Source organism: Cebus imitator, unplaced genomic scaffold (assembly GCF_001604975.1).
Source record: "Cebus imitator isolate Cc_AM_T3 unplaced genomic scaffold, Cebus_imitator-1.0 Scaffold410, whole genome shotgun sequence".
NCBI lineage: Eukaryota > Metazoa > Chordata > Mammalia > Primates > Cebidae > Cebus > Cebus imitator.
In genome coordinates, this window is record NW_016107725.1 from 1,633,412 (window position 1) to 1,641,425 (window position 8,014).

The window sequence follows — 8,014 nt, forward strand, 5'->3', positions numbered from 1 at the left end:
GGCAACCACAAAGGAGAAATGGCAGACATGCCAAGTAAAGCAATATGAACAGAAGATGCTCAGAGAATGACTGTTTCATTCACAGAACCAGCAAAAGCCAAGGGACTATGTTGTACTGGAGCGAGCATAAAAAGTCAACACCAAGACAAACGTATGCCAAATTGCAGGGTCTTTATTGCCGGCGGCCACGGAGGACTCACGTCTCTCCAATCCCTGGCCCCAAAAGGAGGGTGTCAAGACCTTTCATGCCTGTAAACCACATCAGGGGTGAGGGTGAGGAGCAGGGGTTGGGGTGAGAGCTTCAGACATTCCAAGGGCCAGTGGACTTTGGACATTCCATAAATCACCACCTGGGCGGAGATGAGGGTGAGGGGCTTTGGACTTTCCGATTGTTACTTAAGTGGTTCACAGAAGTTAAGATAAGCGTGAGTTTACACATTGTCTGGGTAGGGTGGAAATTACAGACCTTAGTTACTTATTACAAGTTGCAGGGGCCAAGATGGTGTGGGTTTGGACTGCTTGCCTGTCACATCAGGGTTACAGAGAGCAGTTTCAACAGAAAGCCGAGGTATGGTTGAGGTATGCAGCTTTATGGGGCTTTTATGATGTCACAGACTAAACCAACATTCCCTCCCATTTAAGAACTTACAGGCTCAAAACTATATCCATGGGTTCCAGAAGTATGTCATTGGATTTCATGGCCTCCATATAAAAACTACCCCATTAATAACTGGATTCGGTCACTTAGGAGATCATAAAATCAGACACAGACATTTGACATGGAATGGCAGAACTGGCGATCAGTGCCAAGCTAGGGAAACAGAAACTAGGTGTTTCAGAGTTATACGTGAAAGAAGAGCAAAAGGGGTTGGTTGAGGTCAAACCCATGTGACTGGGGAAGCAAAAGGAAAGTTGGTATTCCCCAGAGCCCATCACTGGGGCTGATGGAGCCCCTGTTCCTGCCCGCCCCAATCTGTGGGAAGCCAGGAGTCTGCACTCCTGTGGAAGCTGCAGGAGCCCTGGCGCCTACAGTCAGCAAGGACTGCTCCTGCTGGAGCCAGAGTCCAAGCTTTCAGCTGCTGCTGCTATTGCAATCCCCCGCTTGAGCAGGATCCAGGAAGCTGCCCTGGCAGGGACCTGCTATTGCCACTTGCTGGGGGTGACTTCAGAAGCAAAAGGGGGAAAAAAAAGGATCTCCCTTTCTTCTCAGAAGCAGCAAAGCAGCCCCTGACAGCCAGGAGCTGGCCCGGCACAGCAGGGCCAGGTGCTCTATTAGACATGAAACACTTCACAACAGCGACATCAAACAGGGCTACTCAGGGCCAATGATGGAGCAAGATAAACACAAGACCACTCCATGATTATGTGTGAACACAGACAAAACTTGCGTCTGTTCAAACCATAAAAACGACCAAACATTCCCCCATTCTGGCTAATATTCTAGCTGAAATGTGGGTTAGTTGCTTGCCATTTGTAGAGTCCAATTGAGGAAGGAGACCCAGGCAGCTGGGATTCCTTCCCCCTCTGTCACCCACTGTGCATCTCAACAGAAGAGAGAGCAGGCCAGCTGGCGCCTCCTGAATCTCCTTCCTGAAAATAACACACTGGGTCTTGGGGAAACTCTCTGGAAGACACTATTTTTACTTAAAACAAGATAAACCAGAAACCTTTTCACATGTGAGTCCTAAAACTGTAAACCGGGACCCTTTCGTATGTGATTCCTGAAGCTGTAAACCGAGACCCCTTTCATATGGGATTTCTAAAGCTATAAACCTGAGATTCTTCCACATGTAACATCTAAAGTATAAGCCTATAAAAAGGCAGAACCTCCCTTGTTAGAGGAGCTGGGTTTTGGACAAATTACCACCCAAGGCTCCTGGCCAAATAAACCCCTCTACCTCCTGTATTCAGTGTTTGAGAAATCCGTTTCCCGCAGCCGCTCCTACTACACAATTAACAAGAGCGAGGTCTGGTGTAAAGCGATTTATTTCCAAAGCTTAGGAGAAGCAGCACAGGCATCCCACCTTTAAATGCATCATTTTGCTTTGGGAGCAGGAAGTGAGCACTTTTAAAAAGCAGGGGAGAAACCCAGCGAGGTGGGGAGTCTGCATGTGAGCGTGGTGCCTGACCTACTAGGTGGTCAAGCTAGTGACAGCTGGCGTCTTCTTGGCAGGACTAGGCAGACCACTAACCCAGGTAGGAGAGAGTAGCAGGCATGTTTTTTGACTATTATCTCTCCAGGCAACCCCCTGGTGGGTGAGAGTTTCCTAATGGGCATGCTTTGGTTTATAAATCCACTGTTAACTCTCAAGGAGAGTGCTGTTCTGGAGAACACAGATGAGCCTGCCCTGTGGGGAGTGTCTGGTGAAGAAGAGGGAAAAGTATTTGCATTTTGTTTTTTTTGGAGACAGAGTATCAGTCTGTCACCCAGGCTGGAGTGCAGTGTTGTGATCTTGGCTCACTGCAGCCTCTGCCTCCCAAGTTCAAGTGATTCTCCTGCCTCAGTCTCCCAAGCAGCTGGGATTACAGGTGTGTGCCACCATGCCCAGCCTTTTTTTTCTTTCTTTTTTTTTTTTTTTTTGTATTTTCAATAGAGATGGGGCTTTGCCATGTTGGCCAACTGGTCTCAAACTACTGATCTCATGGGATCCACCCACCCTGTCCTCCCAAAGTGCTGGGATTATAGATGCGAGCCACTGTGCCTGGCCTTATATTTGTATTTCTAAAGTGTTAAGTAGGAAGTGGAGAACCAGGGGAACAAGAAGAGAAAATAAAATAATGAAAAATAATTAAACTATCTCTTAGGAAAGTGGAGGTACACAGTTATGATATGACTGATGACTGCTTCGTACAGTTTTGACTTCACCTAGTTTTCCCTCCTTCTAGATTAGATGTATTAAGATACCCAATCATAGAAGTAACCCCAATTCCTGGAAGCATCTAACACCTCTTCCTTAATTAAACTTTCCCCAAATACGCTGAAAACAAGCCCAAGTCATATCATAGTTTCTAACACTGTCTTACAGAGGTACCCCACAATTCCCATTGTGTGCAACCTCCCTCACAAGAAGCAAACTTCACCTTTTTCACTACAGGAGTTCTTAGTGATCTTTGGCTGGAGCATAGACACTTCCAACTTCCAATCTGCTGCCAGCATAGATGTTGGATTCTGACCATCAGTTGGGAAAGATGACCGAAAAGCATGAAAGCCCCTCTATGCATGAAAGCAAAAGACAGTCTTGAGTTCCTTCAAGGGAAATTCACGGCACCTAGCTGGTCCTTGGAAATAAATAAGCAACTTGATAAGCAAGAAGCTAATGGTAGCTTAAAATAATAGCTGAAGAAGCCAGAATCACATGACGTTTGGAAACTACAGACAACATTCTAACATATGTCCCTGAGTTGTCTTTCAGAAACCTGGGTCCCCGCCAAATAGATGCAGTGGCGCTGAGACCCCAGGCAATGAGGAGCTGAGGGCCAAGCTTTGGCCACTGTTTTGTTCTAAATTACTTCCTGAGGGGCCTGGATAAAGTTATACCCACAGACAGAGCTAATTCTTTTCCATTGACCTCAAAATTGTCAACAAATCTTCTCTTCCTTATCAAATTGCAAATCGGGTCATCTTTGAATCTACCTATGACCTGTAAGCCCCTGCTTCAAGATGTTTCACCCTTTTAGGCCAAATCCAATGTGCAATTTCCACGCATTGGTGACTGCTTTGTACAGTTTTGCCTGTAACCTCTACTATCCTGAAATTTACCCCTGCCTTTAAAAAATCCTTACCTGCAGCCCATCGGGCTGTCCAACATCCTTTGATGGCAGAATATTGGGAGTTGAAAGTGTCAATGCCCCCGCCAAAGACCACCCAGAACACCTGCAGTGGAATGGATGGGGTTTACTTCTTGCTCTGAGGGAGCTTGCACACTCTGGGAACTGTGAGGTGCCTCTGTAAGAGTGTTGGAAAGGTCCTGTGAATGGACTTGGGCTTGGGTTAGGTGTTATTGCGGAGAGATTATGGAAGAGATGTTAGGTGCTGCCAGGATTTGGGTGTCAGGACTTAAGCGTTAGCTCCCCAAACTTCCTTGGGTGGTGCCCTACAAATAAACACCTCCCTTTCCTCTGCTGCAAGCCCAGTGGAGATCTCTGCTCCTACTGCACCAGGTGAGCAGACCTCAGCTTGGCTTGATAAACCATCTGCGTGCTGGGATAATTTCCACTTCACTAATCCAGTTTTCTGTAGCATCCAGTAACCTGCCGACCAACTCTGTTTTATGTTCTGCATCAGGCACCACATGAGATGCGTTTGGTTAAAGACGCCTTAGGTCTCCACCTACATCCTTCACCCAGAAAGAAGAATAAAAAGCTCTATGTTATAATTTTGAATGTCTAATTCAGGACCCAGCAGCTGGGGTCAGGTGAAAAGGAAGCTTGGTTTATAATCAGCTCCGCTTGAACCGCAGGGACTGACAGTGTGCAAAGGGCGGTTTCTAAGAAGAGCTAAAGTTCTGTGATTAGAATTAGTGAAAAAGGTTCTAAGCAGACAAAAATAATAGACTCACAGTTGTAGTTATTTACATAATTAAAGAGGAGGACAGAAATGTCTATGAGCCAGAATCTAGAACACTCAAGTCCTTGACCAACAGTCCTTGGGTACAGTTGACCCTCAACTAGGCAGATCCTGGGAGAAAGTTTCTGCAGAGAACAAGCTCAGGAAAGTCTCCTTTCTTTACTACCCAAGGCTTTACCCCAGCCAGAGCCCGCAGCCATTGGGCTTGTGTGGTGCAGATCATGTAGTCTTCTATGGATTCTGACTGCTGGTGACAGGTTCTTAGCCTTTGCTAAGGGCAAACCGTTTGGGCTCTTGGTCTCTTAGGCCTAAGTTCAGGCTCCCTGTGAAAACACTCCAATGAAAAAAAAAGGCAAAAAAAAAAAAAAGAAAGAAAGAAAGAAAGAAAAGAAAAATGCAAGGAAAGGTCGCTAAGAAAAAAAGCAGGCTCTTTGCAGGAAACCTTAGGCTTACCCCTCCTATCACATGAAGCAAGATAGAGGCAGGGCAAATATACTGCCAAGGCCAGGAGACTAAAGCCAAATAGGGTCATTCCCTGTGGGGGCCCAAGCTCTAAATTTCAACTGTTCTCATTCAAGCTCCACCCCCACCTCAGTTTTTGGCTTGATTCTGATCTTTCTCTGGGAAGAAGATGTTGAGATGGAGAGGCATCATCAGACATGACCTTAGCCCCATAACTGCCCTCTATGAGTTATGTCTCTTGCTTAAGCAGCAAAGGCCAGGAGGAATCAGGAGAGGGGATCAGTCGGGTATCAGAGATCTTGCCTGCCCTTGCCAATCCCTGCCACTGGGTTTACATACCCACTTGGTACTAGTAATACAGGAAGTAAGCCCTTTAATCCTTTTAATATCCTATTATGGAGGACCCCAGATGCTCCTGAAATGAGCTAGGATATTATGCCAATTACGTAACTCTAAAACCCTGTGTACTAGACCAGGAAGTCAGCTGTGACATCCAAAAAGCCCACTCTATAAAGTCATCCAGCGTGTATCCAAAAACAACATAGCTCACTTGTATGATGACAGTTGTCCAAAGGAGCCCTATAGACTCACTTCTAAACGTGGAGGTGGTGGGAGTGGCCAGCACAGAAGGGTCACTTGCAATAGCAGATCCAGCCCATAAGTTAGGTGGCTGGGCTGGCTGGAGGGAAGGGACTCTCTGGGAAAGAATGCCATACCAGCTCACCCAAGCGAGTGACTCAGCCAGAAAGAAGATTTTCAGAGTCTCAAAAAACCAGCTTGCCATCAAAAGCAGGGTTCCAGTCCTGGGGTGCTGCAACTTCAAAGCAGACAGCCACAATAACCAGTTGTCTGACATGGCTTGGCAAATACGCTGTGACCCTCACCACAGGGACAGATTTTAGGGTAAGAGAAGAAGGGGCTCTAGTCCTCACCCCTTGGATGAGGCTAGTCTCAGGATCTGGGGTGAGCACGCCAGCAAGTGGGAGCCATCAGCAAACTGAGCTTCGAGGAGCCGGCCTGACCCTCCCAAAGATGCCTTGTCCTCCCTTTGTCTGAGCCCATCTATGGCCATTTCCATTTGTGGTTTCCTGGGTGGCATCTGCTGCCCACTTTACAGGTAGTTTTTATGGATTAATTGACTGAATGTTTGAGAAAATGTAATTTACTGTTTAAAAAGTGGGAGGTTTAATTTTAGATGTTTCGGCCCAAGTAAACATCATCATTATAAATTAAATGTCAGAGATGTCAGCAAACTAAGTCTCCGGTCCAGCTTGTCCTCATTAACTGGGAGGAATGAGCTTAATGGGACATTCTGATGGTCTGTTTGCTCATCTCCCAGCACACGTTCTAGGTGGAAAAGTACATGGACGAGACGGCCCCTGCACCCAGCATCAATATGTGCCCACATGATGCTTTCTGCAGGGATGAGGTGGTTCAACAAGATTTTGTTAGATTGGCGAGGAAAAGCTGTGTGCTTTGAAGAGTTTAAAGTGCTCCTCAGTCCCAAATGTCCTCCCATGAGAACAACCCCTTTCATTCACTTAGCAACAGGGCGAGGCTCGTGTCCATTTTCTTTAGTGCTGTATCCTCAGAGTTTAGAACGACATTGGCACATAAAAGGTGCTCCATATACATTTGGTGAATGAATGGAAGAATAAATGAATTTAAGAATGTTCCTTTATCACCCACCACGTGCCAGACACTGTCCTAGGACCCAGGTGGCAGCAGTGGACAGCTGCAGTAGGAAAAAGGCATCCAAAGCCCCTGATGTCATGACATTTCCAGAAGAAGAAAATGAACAAGAAACACATACATTCATATGTACTCTCTCAGACGGTGATGAGTGTGGTGCTGTGATGGAGATCAAAGAAAGCAGGGCAAGGAGATGGGGAGTGTCAGGGATGGGGAAGGTCTGGGCAAGGGGTCAGGGCAGCTCACCCTGAACAATTCAATGGCTTATTGGAAAATGAATGAATGAATGCATAAATGATTTCACTTCCAAGTTACATTGTAATTGACATAATGAGATAAGGCTGGAAAAATAACTCCTTGCATTTAATAGTTCTAAATAACTATTATGGCTAACATTCACTAACGGTTTGCTACATGTCAGGTGTATTAGTGATCTTTTCCTGCATAACAAATTATCTCAAAATTTTCTGGCACTTCACAACTGCAAACATTGCTTATCACCATTTCAATGGATCAGGAATTCAAGAGAGATTTATCTGGGTGATTCTAGCTCAGTGTCTCTCATGAAATTATAGTCCAGATGCTGGTTGGGGCTGAGGAGGTTGAACTAGGTGGTTCTCAACCTAATCAGGAACACTCATGACACTCTGTGATATGTTGACTGGCCTGAAATTCCCACGACCTGAGCTCTTGCAGAGACCCACACTTCTCCCTGCTGAGGAGCGGCTTCTTGAGTGGAGACCGTGGCTTGTGCCTGTCCAGTCCTTGAGGTGTAAAGCTGAACTTTACTGATGTTTCTCTACTGTCCTCTTGTGGTCTTTCCTCATATTGCTGCAGTTCTTCAAAAAGCTGAAATTCAAGTATTTCCAGGAAAAAAGCTAATTACCATGCTCAGTACAGTACTTTGAACAGTGTTTACTAGGAGCAGTAGGAGATACACATTAATGGAATTTGCCTTTGGAGGGTTTAGTCTTACTAGCAGTGAGACACACAGCCCTAGAAGTGTATGATATTATGTGGCAGTGTGTGTGTGGTGTGGCTCAGAGCTAGATCAGAGGTCTAACACTGCTCCCTACGCATATCACCTTCACCACCACCACCATCATCATCACCACCACCATCACATTCACCATCACCACCACCACTGCTGTCACCACCATCATCACCAACATAATCACCACTATCACCATCATGTCATCACCACCACCACAACACCATCATCACCACTATTACTACCATCACCACCATTACTACCACCACCACCATTACTACCATCACCATCATCACCACCAT